At 43.9% G+C, this 14,854-nt stretch overlaps 1 long non-coding RNA gene across 1 annotated transcript; it reads left to right on the forward strand.

Annotated features, from left to right (window-relative positions):
* The first annotated feature begins 523 nt into the window (after positions 1-523).
* LOC146991787 (uncharacterized) lies at positions 524-14,407 on the forward strand. Its single transcript, XR_015037145.1, has 3 exons — positions 524-604; positions 14,094-14,277; positions 14,310-14,407. It is a non-coding gene; the product is annotated as an uncharacterized LOC146991787 (long non-coding RNA).
* Positions 14,408-14,854: the final 447 nt, after the last annotated feature.

Below are 14,854 nucleotides of genomic sequence, written 5' to 3' on the forward strand. Positions count from 1 at the left end.
GGGTCTGGGACCATAGACTGTAAAAGTCTGGGACCATAGACTGTAAAAAGAATGGACGTAGCGTCCGTGACGTCACCCATTGGTTTTGGGGAGTCGTTTTTGTGACTCAAATATGGCGGCCTGGACAGCGCCATGTTGGATTGGCCGGCCGAGAACCCGCCCACTGGCCTCGAAGCAGCCTGTCTCCGGAGCTGCTCGGACCTGTCACTCAACGTTTCCGCGCCCTAATTGGTCAGAGTTTTAACCTTATAACAGTAAAACGGTAGAGTTAAAAAAAAATTCACCCCCCTCAGAGTGTGTGCGGGGGTAGAAACTATCGATTGAGACGAAAAAACGTTCTGACACCAGGCTTTTAACATGTTTACTGAGGATGTAAAGTCGGCGATTTTAACATGGGGGTCTATGGGGAATGCTCCCTTCTGACACCAGCCCCCAGAGGAATTCGAGGGGATTGCAGTTTTTTGAACGCGGAAGTGAGCTTCACTTCTCAGACCGACAACTGCCCCCTTGTCTGGGACTCATGCTGGGACTGCTCCATAGGCGATTCATTTCAGAAGGCGGGGCCTTGTAAAAAAAATCTTGTATGTGATTGGATAAACCACTTGTCCGTTATCTTGAATGACGTGCTACTTCAGCCACTCACATCGTAATCAACCCGTGACGCTTAATGAGAGCGACGCTGGGAACTACAAAACAGAACAGCCGACATATTGGATATACCGACAGAGCAGAAAGTTAGAGAACTTTTACTGTAACAACGCAAATGTCGGTAAACGATCGATGTCGTTTGTGCAATGAAAATCTGCGGATAAAAGGCTACATTGGGAACAGCAAAAAAATATTTCACAAAGACGCCAACGAAAAAAGCGTAGACGAACGTCTTACAGAACTTGGTTTGAAATTGTTAAACGTTCCGGTGTTACAAATCAACTGGTTTCCACGTTAACTGGTGACTTTTGTTTACAAATGTTGGGCCGTTGCCAGATGCTCCGATCACGGAGAGAAGATGTAGGTGACCTCGCGAATGCCTGAATGAATGAATCTGTTGATCTCTCGCTCCACCTCATTAATCCAAGTATGGTGCTTCATAGGGGTGTGAATCTTTGGGTGGCTCACGATTCGATTTGATTCCGATTTTTAGGGTCACGATTCGATTCAAAATCGATTTTCGATTCAACCGATTCTTGATTTTATTTTTGCGATTTTTAGTTTGCTTTATTAACACCAGACCATCTGAAAAAGTTGAATGGTGATGATGTCTACAGACTATTATATCAGAAGCCATATCCCCCCCCCCAAAATGCACATCACATGTTTCAGATTTACTCAGCAACAATATATTTGAAACTGATTTTATAGGCTACTCTCTTTTCAAAAGCCTGGACTGAAGGGATGTGAGTATTTGGGTGTCTATTCGATTCAAAATCAGTTCTCATACACATGCACATAGACATGTAGCCTATCACCTGTAACAAAGGCGCTGCTAAAAAAAAAAAAAGACGGCACTCCGCTCTCACGCCAGCTCACCTGCAGCCTGTCTGACTCTGCAGCGCCACAGAGGAGCTGTCAGAGGAGCTGCTGCTGCTGGTCCTCTCTCTTCAGCCTGCTGTTTGGCTGCACTTTGTATGAGTTTAAAAAAGTGAAGATCTAACGTCACCTGAGCACCGATCAGCTGATCCAGAGCGCAGTGGATGTGGCTGCTCAGCTGGAGCGCGCGTGTGTTTAACGGCAAAAAAAAAAAAAAAAAACAGCGATCGTCCTCTCTCCTCAATAGAGGGTCGGGTTGCTGATGTACACAAGCCTGGTGACAGACATTCAATAGAGCATTTAAATCAGATCAGTTAACGTTTGTAGGCGGTTAACGAGCGTCTTTTAGCGCCATGCCGTGCTGCAGCACTGTGAGGGCGCGTATTGAGACGGAGGAAAATTAATAAAAAATCGATTTTTGAAGATTATGAATCGATTCAGAATCTTAGAGAATAAGAATCTCGATTCTTACATGAATCGATTTTTTCCCCCACCCCTAGTGCTTCATGCTGTGCATTACAATTGTGGGATCCGAAATACTGGACACAATAACATGTATTCATTTTCAAATAAAATCAATTACAAAAAAAAAAAAAAAGTCAGCCAACACGGGGTTCGAACAGAGTCTGCCACCGACTGCAAAACCGTAACGCTATACGTTATCCACTACACTATCTCTTTCCAGTGTCTTAGCAAGTTACAAGGTCTTGCTGCTGTAGAGAATAAAATGACGTGAGTAGTCGTGGCTGTCAGAACAACACCACGGCCAAATTAACTTGTGACCACTGTTATTGCAATGATACCGCTTTGCAACTCCAGCTTGTTGGACCTCTGAAAAACATTTCACGATGATCAAGATCAAGTCTGGTGAAGATGGTCGAGGAATATCACGCATTTGATGTTTCAGACATTTTTACGTCTACATGTGTAAATAAAACAATTTGAAGTCGAGCGAAGTAGCCTAACGTGTGGTGGCATATAGGATTCCGTGTGATTGGAGCACACTTTCCATTAGAGCATGTGAAAGCAGCTGTAAACTGCTGTTATACGTTTCACATATATTCGTGAAATATAAAAACAACTCAACAAGATCTGTGGACAACTACCTACAACATAATAGAAAAAAAATTAAAGAACAATATTTCTCAATTACACTTCAATGGATAATCACTGTGTGCCAGGGGAATTGGCAAATTATTTTTTGTAATTGATTTTATTTGAAAATGAATACATGTTATTGTGTCCAGTATTTCGGATCCCACAATTGTAATGCACAGCATGAAGCACCATACTTGGATTAATGAGGTGGAGCGAGAGATCAACAGATTCATTCATTCAGGCATTCGCGAGGTCACCTACATCTTCTCTCCGTGATCGGAGCATCTGGCAACGGCCAAGGGGGCAGTTGTCGGTCTGAGAAGTGAAGCTCACTTCCGCGTTCAAAAAACTGTAATCCCCTCGGATTCCTCTGGGGGCTGGTGTCAGAAGGGAGCATTCCCCATAGACCCCCATGTTAAAATCGCCGACTTTACATCCTCAGTAAACATGTTAAAAGCCTGGTGTCAGAACGTTTTTTCGTCTCAATCGATAGTTTCTACCCCCGCACACACTCTGAGGGGGGTGAATTTTTTTTAAACTCTATAGTTTTACTGTTATTAGGTTAAAATTCTGGCCAATCAGGGCGCGGAAACGTTGAGTGACAGGTCCGAGCAGCTCCGTGGACAGCTGCCTCGAGGCCAGTGGGCGGGTTCTCGGCCGGCCAATCCAACATGGCGCTGTTCAGGCCGCCATATTTGAGTCACAAAAACGACTCCCCAAAACCAATGGGTGACGTCACGGACGCTACGTCCATTCTTTTTACAGTCTATGGCAACGGCCCAACATTTGTAAACAAAAGTCACCAGTTAACGTGGAAACCAGTTGATTTGTAACACCGGAGAGACCGTGTCGAATATGCTTACGGTGCTTTCGCTTGATAGGGAAACTCGAAGACACTCTGTCCACTTTGAAAAGATGGCAAAAAGCTGAAGAGGAACTGAGTTCTGAACATGCATCTTCTTCGGCGACGACAGCGACATCAGAGAGTGCAAAGGTGTCTGTCGCACATAAACGGGGCAGGGTGCCGACTCCATCTAAATTGTGTCCCCATCCCCCAACACCTACTGCTCCACCAGCTCCTAAACTACCGAGGCCAACAAGTGAAGGCAGAGCACGAAAAAGTGTCACTGAGGTAAGTCAAAGTCGTGAATCGAAAGACATGCAGTAGCTAATGATGTAAATCCGTGCAATGTAAGCACAATAAGAGCAGTTCTCAGTTCTCTCATTTATTGTCTAATGTAATGAAGAGTTTGTCGACTTGTTAACGTTAGTCCCATGTAGCTAGCTATTGAAGTAGGCTACAGAACCAAGGCTGTGGTCAGATTATGTAAGGAAAAGTAGCTGCCAGTGTCAAATATGCTGCAGCATACAACAAACATTGTTATGCATGTGAATAATAGTCACTGAGTACAGAAGAGTTTTGTTTTGTGTTTCAGGTGCTTGTCTATTATCCCTCCAAGTCAAAGGCTGAGAGGATAGCCTGTCAAGACCACACAGCAAGCATAGTGGAAGCTATAGCAAGGAACAACTGGAGTGGGGCTGCCAAACAGATCACAAGACACAAAGAATTAATTGGGCCCATCAATGAAAACATCCTGGACATCATAGAGGACGAGTGCAAGAAGATATGCAGTCCCTTCACTGATTTCATGCTGTCCAAGTCATCACCTGAGGATTTGAAGGCATTTTCCTTTGAGAAACTGCAAACTGATCTTCAGCGTGTGTCGCCTTTTTTGTTTTCAATCTTTTTGTGCATCACTAAACAGTCCACTAACATTGCTTGTGTTGCCGCAGCTATAGCTTTGAGAGGCAGACAACCCCGTTTGTCTGCCTTCGCATACTATGTGAATAGTGTCCTACAGTATGCTGGGGTGAAGAAGGCCTTCAAAAGGCTTTGCGAATTAGGCATAACAACATCATATTCCAATGCTGTTAAAAAACAAACAGAACTGGCAAATACATGCGGAGAGGATTCTCATTTACTAAAATTAGCTAATGAAATATTCCTCAAGGAACATGATGAACATGAAGACACAAGCACAGCCAATGGCGGATCTGTTCCAGGGAGAGAAAACAAAGGTGCTCAAGGAGCTACCACATCAAGCACACCAGAGGCCTGTACTGCGAAGCCAGTTTAGTGGGTTAGCGAGGTATGTTCAGTGTAAAGCCAGCCTCTCCTGTACTGCGAAGGTGGCTGTCTTTTAACGAGGCTAGATCACCATGGTAACTTATGCTTAGCTCATAACCTGGTCCCGACCAGGTTATGTTCAGAGTTTAATCATAAAACCGGCTATAAAAGCGCCGCTGTTTCACTATTTTAACTCATTTACAGCTGGCGGCACCTTTACTTTGAAAGTCCAGTGGAGCTGGATCAGAACGGAGCGTTTGTACGGAGGGAGAGATCAGCTGATCGCTGCTGCTGACTCTCTCTGAGCGTCTCCGCCGAGAGTTGTCTCCGCCTCCTCACCCGTTGAGCTGAGCATCAGGAGCTCATTATATATTAGACTATATTTTATATTTTACTTTTATATAGGTAGGCTACAGTCAGTCACGACTGATAGAAGTTGTCCGCTCGCAGCAGGACGGATAATCAGATGGATAATTTTTTAAGTTAATAATTTCACTTAATGTGGCCGTGAATAAATTAATTCCGATGTGTCGCCAGTTATATTTCAGTGTTGCCCAAACGCAAATCTTGAATAAGTCTCCGCTGTTTTCACATTCAAAAAGGTCTTTGTTTATGAGATTTGCTTGTAGCTACAGCACCTAAAAAAAAAACCTCACTGTAACCTATTCAGCCTCGCTTCCAATAAAACACACACTCGCGTTATAATTGCGATCAGTGAAATATATAACAATATAACACAATTTAAAATGACAGTTGATGTTGCTCTAGTTTATATGGATAAAGCTTCATATTTAAAAGTAGCGCAAGAGCTGTCAGAAAAATTAAAAGCAGCCTCCTCTCTTGTCATATTTGCAGCAACACTGTTGCTTCAGGCTGTGATTGTGCTTTTTTTTAATATCGCTCATACTCTCTCCATTAAAACAATTGCACTCGTCTTGGCTGAAATCAGCCCGTTGTGGATCTAGTTCGTGCGGAAGTAGAATAATATGACGTCAAACGCCCCCTTTTATGTGAACGCGCGCAGAGCACAAAGCTGAGAACCGGACTTGACTAATTAAGTTGATAACCACCGTCACAGTACCGTTTAGCTCTGATTGCGGACTTGAGGGTTTGTTGAGCTGCATCTTGAGCACAAAGCCTAGGTATGTTGAGCCTCCTTCGCAGTACAGGCCTCTGATGCTGTTGTGAGTGACCTGGATGAAGCAATGCATGGCATGAAGCAGTTTGTCTTGTCAGGTAAGAAAGGACTGATATTCATATTGTCAAATGTGTTCATCCATCCAGCTGTACAGGATATTACTATTATTGTCTAAAAGTAATAATAGTTGTGTAATTGTGCTTTGTGTCAACACACTGTTTGCCACCCACCCACCCACTCCTCTTTTTTTGTTGGTTTGTTTCTTGCAGATAACCCAATGCAAAGCATCCAGAAGAACCCCACTGTCACAGAACAGGCTATTGGCGTCACCAGTACTCTGTTACAAATAGACCAGCAGCTGGGGTCTGACAGTGATACTGCTTTGTTAGCCTTCAGTACAGTGACAGACGCTGAAATGGCAGATCTGGGTGTAGCAGTATTGCCTGCAGAAGCTCCATCAGAGCCAACTCCCCCAAATACATATTCAGTCATATTTGACAACCTGGACTTCTTCTGCCGCACACACCACCAGTCTATCAGCCGGACAAACGAGTCAATACACTGGATCCACCACATAGTTGTGGAAGACAGAGTCCCTTCAACACATCTCAGCAGACACAAGCCAACTCGGTCACTCACAGATTATAACATAGGCAAATCACTACCCAGTTTTCAATCACAAGCCCTAATGCGCCGTGACTATGTTGTCCTGGGAAGCAGAATCATTACAAAGTACCTGGACGCCTTCAAGCCACTATCAGCAACCGTGGTTCATCACATCCCTCACCAGTATTCTGCACAAATGTCAGAGCCTTCAACCCACGTAAGTATTAAATTAACTACTCTTCATTCTGAGTTTTGGCAGTTTGTAGACTTTGTGACTTTGGTAAGCATCAAAGCAGGTAGTATAGTTGGTATTTGCTATCACTCCATACGTTTATGCCATTTCAATTCATGTGTTTCTTCCTCATAGCACCCCCTTGGACTTCTTTTCAAAGACGAAAACCAGTCTTCAGATTTGGCTGATGTTCTACAGCATCTCCAGACTGAGTAAGTTGGCTGGGGTGGGCAAAACTTAGTCATACGTTCTGCTGGGGAAGGGTATTGATTAATAAAGCTTTGGCACCTACTCCATGTGTCATGTAGGTATGTTCCAAAGGGCCCAGATGGACCACAAAGCATTTTAGTCGGTGGTGACAGACTGACGGAGGGCAATAGCCGCAATATACAGTGGGCCTTTGCAGAAGGTGAAAATGCGGACCACAGGCTGGAAGGCCCTGTCTTCAAATGTGAGGATTGGCACGCAATAAGAAACCTTTTTGAGGTGAGTGACATTATCAGGACTGTGAATACTTAAAGGACACCTGTACCATACCATAACATAACACAACATAACATAACATAACATCTGGCACATATCATCAGCACCCGCCCATACGTGTCACCACAGATTTATTGGTTCAATTGGGGCAGAATTTGAACTATTCTCTCACCCCGTATACCTACTTATGTTGACAGTGGTTTTGGGATGAATGACAAACTACATTGTCCCTACTTTACAGTGCCGCAGTGTCATTTCTTCAGGACACAGTCATATTAAAAGATTGAACGATTCAGACAGATCAATTTAGGAAAAAAATGTTGCCATCATATTTCTGTGAGATACTTAACATGTCTTCATACAGTTAGCTATTTATTAAATGATGTGATCTGTTTTTGTCCTTCCCCACCAAATTAATTTCATTTCAGATCTATCACCTGATCTTTTACAAAGACAGTTCAGCAAGGGATCATGGGACACTCCTTGCCAACATGAATATGTTGAGGTATGTGTTGCATACCCACCATGATTAAGATAGTTGTGTGATTTTATGCATTGTTTTTGGTATTCTTTGTTGTTGTCAGTTTAATATGTACATGTTTGTTTTAATGTTTGCATTCTGAATAAACCTGTGTTGTTCACTGTTTTCAGGTTTTTCTCTTTCCCGATGAACCCCAGCCACCATGAATTAAGGCTCGGTATTTCATCACGACTTATTCTGCTCTGTCCTATGAAGGGGGATGTTGTCCAGCCACCATGAATTACGGCTTGGTACTTCATCACGATTTGTTTTCTTTCTGTATGTCTGTTTCTCTGTCTATTCTGTAACTCAGGTGGTTGTGTTTGTGTGCGTGCGTGTGTGTGTGTGTGTGTGTGTGTGTGTGTGTGTGTGTGTGTTAATTAATCAGGCAAGAGTCATTTTAGGAATGTAATCTAGCCATCATGAATTACGGCTTGGTACTCATTCATTTCTGTCTGTATGTCTGTTTTTCTGTCTCTTTTATATTAGAATTATGGTTTGGTAGTTCTACATCACGACTCCATTACAAACCATCGCCTTCATCAATAACAAGTTATCTTCTTACAGATGCAGCAATGCGAAACAAGGTCCACTTGCTGCATTCAATGCATATAAGGAGTTTGTGCAGAAGGACACTGCAGCTCTCTTCCTGGCAGCGGCAATGGAGCACTTTGGGCTACAGAATGTGTCAGGTACAACATTTGAACTGGAGCTCTAGACTGACATTTAAAGAAATGTTTAGCCCCTGTTAAATGTCTCTATACCTAATAACAAACTGTCCCTGCACTGTCAACCTGCTGTGCAAGTGCAGTGGTATTCACTACAAATGGGCAACATAATGCAAGGTATATATGGCCACCTGAGTCCTTTCCATTAATACTCCCTGCCCCCATCCAACTCCTTTTGCTGAATCCAAAGCAAGGAGGCACTGGGTACCATTCATAAATGTCAAAAATCAAACTGACAAACGTCCAATGTCATGGCCGACACTATAAACACGGTTACTGAGCAGGTGAAAAGATTTAGATGAAAGGCATTTTTTTAGTTTTGTAATGTAACGTCACAGCTAAGCATACTGTGCATGCATCTCACATTGTCTCTCTATTTAATGTGTCAACAGATGTACCAGACAGCTTCATCCCTGACCACATCTTGACAGCTTCGCAAGACGAAAAAAGGAACTGGCTACATGGCGTAGTGTCTGAGGTGGTTGACAAATTTGTAATATTTCAGGACATTTCAGACATAGTAAGTGGTGTCACAGACACAGCCAGTGACCTACCCCTGTTGCCGTGCAACAGGTTGCAAACGAGAGTACAAGTACAAAAAGGCCAGGGAGAACCATGAGAGAAGAGAGCATGGGTTGACAGTTTCTCCAAAACCAGCTCCAGACACAGGCAGACATGGTTCTGTTTTTGACCACAAAAGACAGCATACAGAGGCCAGGCTAGGTTTTGGTTTCTTCTTGGCAGACCTGCAGGATGCAGTTAAGGAGGGAGACGGAGAGAGGCTGATGCGACTATATACTGTAGCGCTGATGTTCTACAAGGCCTATGGGCATACCCAGTATGCCTATAGTACACTCCTCCTTACCTTGCAGGTCAATTTCACACTTTCCCCTCGCCTAGCACACAGACTGACCTGGAATAGGTTTTGGAATGGGACGGGAGGAAAGGGAAGGAACATTTCCTTAGATCTGCATCTGGAGCATCTAAACAATTTCCTTAAGTCCTTTTTCAGACGCAATGGTCCAAACCTTACGGAACAAAATGCAGGCAGGGTCAGCAGGTCCATTGGGGTCCTGAAAAAACTGATGGAGACCACAGACAGACAACTACAGGTGTCAAAGTCCACTGGCGTGCACCATGCTGCTCGCCAGACTGAGGACATTCTAGTTCTGGTGAAAGTTTTTAGAGAGGCTGAGCTGTTTAAAGACCACCCAGGCAGAGAGTTCTCAGCATTTCCCCAATTTAACAGAGATCTTCTGACAAAACTGAAAAGTACTAACCTGAGGGGATGGGTGAAGTCTAAACTGAAGGAGTGGCAAGATCACCCTATTTGAAACGGGTCAAGAATGATGCCTTTGTGAATGTTGTAAACATGGGCGTGGTAGTGGGGGGAAAAGTGGACCTGACTACCCAGGGCCCGAGTAGAGAGAGGGGCCCATGAAAATCCTGATTTTTTTTTTTTTTTGTGATGTTTTTATTTCGAATGAATTGGGCCCTCCAATTAATTGGTGTCATAATTTATTTCAAATATATTGATAACATCAAATGAGAGAATGAACTTAATGTCACAGTTCTCCCAACATATTAGACATTCTGGGGCCCCCCTCTTGGAGATGCAAAATGGTTTAGTCCGCCCAACAGCGACCGGCAACAAGTGTAAGGTCAGACAGTGCGCCCAGATCAGAGACCTGTGTGCAGGACATCATGCTGCCCAAAAAACATAAATCGGGCTATCAGAAAAAGAAAGAGAGGAAACAAAAAGAAAGACGGCATAACGAGGGGAGGCAGCTGCTGACTGCTTTCTTTCCCAAAGGTGAACCAAGTTAGCTTGTCATGCAAAGTCCAATTAAAGTTAACATAGTCCACTCCAGACAGCTGCTGCTTATATTTGTATGCTCACGTGAAGTCTTTAGCTTAGCTAGCTGCCAACCAGGCTGCTTGCGGCTGTAAGTGTAAAGACAATTACAAGCCAGCTAACGTTAGTTGTCAATATTAACCAGTTTCAGAAACAGAGAGTGGCGCAGCCGCAGCAGCTGGAGCAGCAGAAGCAGCAGTGGTCAGCCCTGGCAGCTCTTCTGAAGATGAGATTAGAGATGAGCAAAGACAAGGTGAGATCGTTGTTCAAGTATTCAAAGGCGAGCTCCCCCCTCCGACCCCCCCTTACGTTGGTATATTGGTTCGCGAGGTGGAGAGAGAGAAAGAGAGAGAGTGGTTGCTGTCTAAATATGAGTTGTTTACCTGAAGTTTAAAGTAAGTTAGCCTTTTGGTTCAGTGTGTGTGCTATAGCATTTGACAGTTGACATTTTGTACTATTGCAGGCTCTATTGATAAGATGACATAGGCCTTTGATGTAAAAAGCAGAAACCAGTCACAACTTCTTTTTTTCACATTGAAACTTAATATTTTTCCGTTCATTTCTACTGTACCTTCTCATTACAAAAGGAATGTAGCTTATTTGATTTGATTCTGAGTGTACAGTTGTCTCTTGTTCTCCTGTTCAAGAATGAATGTTTTACATCAAAATTTGCACGAGTGTCATGGATCAAAATGTTAGTACACAAACCAGATGTAGCCTAATGTTTTAGGTATTTGAGCACAAGTAGGCCAAATGCATCAATTCAGAACCACTCATCAATATAATCTGATCTGATTGTAGTTGATTGTAGTAGATTGTATAAATACACCCCCCCCCCTTTTTTCCTCGCGGGCATGGATAGGGGCCCACTGACATAGAGTGTACAGGGCCCAGAATTTGGTGCTACACCCCTGGTTGTAAATAACAGTATGTATGTTTTTGTATGTAACTGTTAAATTAAGTTTGATTTAAATTTGTAAATATTTAAGGGGAAGGGTGAAGTCTAAACTGAAGGAGTGGCAAGATCACCCTTTGAAATGTGTCAAGAATGATACCTTTGTATATAACAGTATGTATGTTTTGTATGTTCTGATTTTTGTTAATAACCATAACTGTTAAATTAAGTTTGATTTAAATTTGTAAATATTTAAACAGTAAATTCTTTCAACTTTATTTCCAGCTTCAAGTTTCTCATTTGTAAGATGAAAGAATACCCAGGCTTTCTGCTAAATTGAAATTTTATTGTAATTTGCATCATTATTCAACATTATTTACAATTTTTTATTTACATAGTTTACAGTGTCAGACATTCAAAGACATCAATACAACAGCATCCAATAGCCTGGATAGCCAAAACAAGCCTGCCAAGGAAAGCTAAATTGACTCTGAACCACTACTATGTTGTGATACAATTTCGAAGTCCTCATCTTCCTCATCAAAATAACCTGTGAAATCAATGTCAGGCTCTGTGAAGCTCTCCTCGGGTGAAGTAGGCTCTCTGTATTCAAAATCACCAAAAACCTCACTGATGACTAGGAGAATTTCCTGTGCATGGCGTACTGTAAATACAGGAAGGTTGTTTGTTATATAACCCAACTCAAAGATGTAGGGACTGTGTTTGACTGCTGATTCGATAAGTTCAGTCCCAAACCCAGTGCAGACAGTCTTGTTAGTGACAAGTGGCATGTCAGGAACTAAAGTGCGTCTGTACTGCTGTAAGCAGGCCCGGATGACATTCTTGTCTTCCTCAGTCACGTCTCTAGATCTGTTTGGAGTAGTGCACACATTTGGTTCAACAGATTCATATTTTGGAGTAGGCTCTGCACAAACATCAGATGAACATGAACACCTGTAGTGACAGTAGGTGCAACAGAGATGACCTGGCTCCAAGCTTGATGTTTGCTCTTCAAAGTGGCTGAAGAGGGCTTTTCTAAAAACAGCCATGTGTCCCTGCATGAATTACTGCCTTAACTGTTTTATCCATCCTTGGTGATTTTTGGATAGCATACAAAACTGCATGTGAAGGTAAAGCGTTTCTCCCAGCCCGCCCAACCTGTTGCACTATTGCTTCTACATCCTCTGGTGCCCCGTACATAACAACATGTGAGACATTAGGAAAATTTAGGCCCATTCCCAGCGCAGTTGTAGCCACAACAACCCTGCAGCTACCCTCACCCGTAAAGGATGCCAGCACTCTCTGTTTGTATTGTGGCAGTGTCTTGCTGTGGAACATTCCTATTAGCAGGTTCTCAGCCTTGTGCTCAGGGTCTCTGTTCACCCACGCATCTTCTCCAAGTTCAGCTTTGAGACGGCAGAACACTCTTCCGACTGCCTTGAGTGATGTACAGTAAATGATGATGGGAGACAGCAACAGTTTCTTCTCTCTGATCTCCATCACCACCCAATCCATGCAGTCCAGGTCATGACTTGGTATGTGCTTTAGCCCAAGCCTGATGTTGCTTCGGTTTGGGCTCACAGTCACTTGAGTTGCCTTCTCCATATGCAGCAGCTTGATCACCCGGCCTCTGTTGATTATATCAGCAGATACTGTCAAAGCCATGACAGGCGTGCCTGAAACACAAAACATGCATAATATCAAAAGGGGTCCACAATAACCTAGGGCAGACACTCTGATTGGCCCCTAAAAACAATCTTTGTACAGATTTACAAGACTAACTCACCTTCTTTAACAATGGATCTAAGTTCTCCCAGCCGAGCAAAACTCTCTCTGAAAGCTGGAGCTCCTTTTGCACCTTCGCCCCTGATTGAGAGAAAAGTAACGTTAGGTTACACTACGAGTAACTCTAGGTTGTTCTACGTTAACATAACGTTACAGCAGATACGAGGTTGGATTAGTTTTTTGGTCTTTATACTTCTGTGGGTTATCACTAGCTTTAGCATGAGCAAACTAGGCAATAAGAGATGCGATGTCTTGACAATGGTCTCCACTAGGCTAGCAGATGGGGTGATTGGAAATGAGACAACATGTCCAAAATTCTCAAATACTAACGCTAAGACACAAATGACTGTGCTATGTCAGTTAACATTGTTTCATAAAAAATATACGTTAGATACGTTAAATACGACAACCGTGCGGTTTTTAACTTACCATTTATACGTGACGTGAACCTCGTTGACTACGATTCCCACTAGGTTATTCTGGTACACCTCCGAAGTGAGCATAGTCCGCCATTTGTCTTTTAGCCACGACTCGGGACTACCGAATACGAGCTGGCAACGTCCTTGAAGGATTTCGTTATCGTTTCTTCCTCCCAGCTGCATGCCTGTTACCCCCAATAATCCGACCTCTCAGATCTGATCCTCTACCAAAGCAATCAGCGGGGAGACGATTATAACGATTGGGTTCTGCACTCGTCCCATTTCCTTCACCACCAGTGGAGCGATTTGGTAAATCAAGCTCTTGCCAAACCCGGTTAGCCTTGGCCTCGTAAACCCGCCTCTCCCGGAACTGCATTTCATTTCATTCTGAGGGAGAGTCTGGCCTCATCCCCATTCTAAGCGTTTGGACTGAAACCCTCAGAAGGCCGAGCCAATCAGCGTCGCCGCTGTGATTGACACAGCACGTTGGCCAATCAGGGACCAACTGGTGCAAAGCCCCGTCACTACACCAACTTGCTGATTGGCTGAATGGGGTTGTCTGTCAACGCTACTACTCCCGCCCAGCTCCCGCCCACCCCAGACGCTTGGAGCGGGGATGAGGCCAGACTCTCCCTCAGAATGAAATGAAATGCAGTTCCGGGAGAGGCGGGTTTACGAGGCTAAAACCCGGTCGGAAGAAGAGCAAAAACATCCTTGCCACCAATAAATGCCTTCAAAACCGTTCTCTGTTCATCTTTCAAAGAATTAATATTCGATGGATTCGACAAAACAGTTGAAATAGCAGAATCAATGCCAACGCACGACTCCTCACTGCGAGCCGCCATTGTTGTTTGACTCAAACAGTCACTTCAGCGCTACGTCACACCTCAGAAAGTCCCGCCCGGCGATCCTGATTGGTTCATTATTTTTTGCTCCGGGGAAGAAGTTTGCATTGGCCTCGAGTCCAGACCCTTGTGTGGAGCTCAGCGTAGCTTTGCGGAACTACAAGGGTCTGGCGAGAGCCAGGCTAGCTGTAGGTTGCCACAGAGTTAAAGCAGAAGTAAGTGGTGCGGTCGTTTTCGCTAATGCTGCGTTCCAGGCAGGCTTTTGAAATCGTAAATTACAGCTTCAAGTCACGACTTACGACTTTGTAGCGTTCCAGGCAACCCACTCGTGTTTTTCCGACCTGTTTTACCGGTGAAAGTCACTATAACGGCCACTCGTAACTTCCGACCGGTGAACTCGTACCAGATCGAACTGGTACCACTTCACGGTCGGAAAAATAGGCGAGTTTCCTTGAATGCACCATAACAGTCCTCGTCCCTACGTCGCCACATTCACGGCGTCCCTTGGCTGCACACACAGCCCTGCATGCCGTTCTCTCTCCTCATTGGATAAAAACTGTAGGATACGATAAATGTTTTCTCCTCGGCTCAGAGC

Source organism: Trachurus japonicus, chromosome 1, assembly GCF_045865225.1.
Source record: "Trachurus japonicus isolate A0001 chromosome 1, Traja_1.0".
Classification (NCBI taxonomy): domain Eukaryota; kingdom Metazoa; phylum Chordata; class Actinopteri; order Carangiformes; family Carangidae; genus Trachurus; species Trachurus japonicus.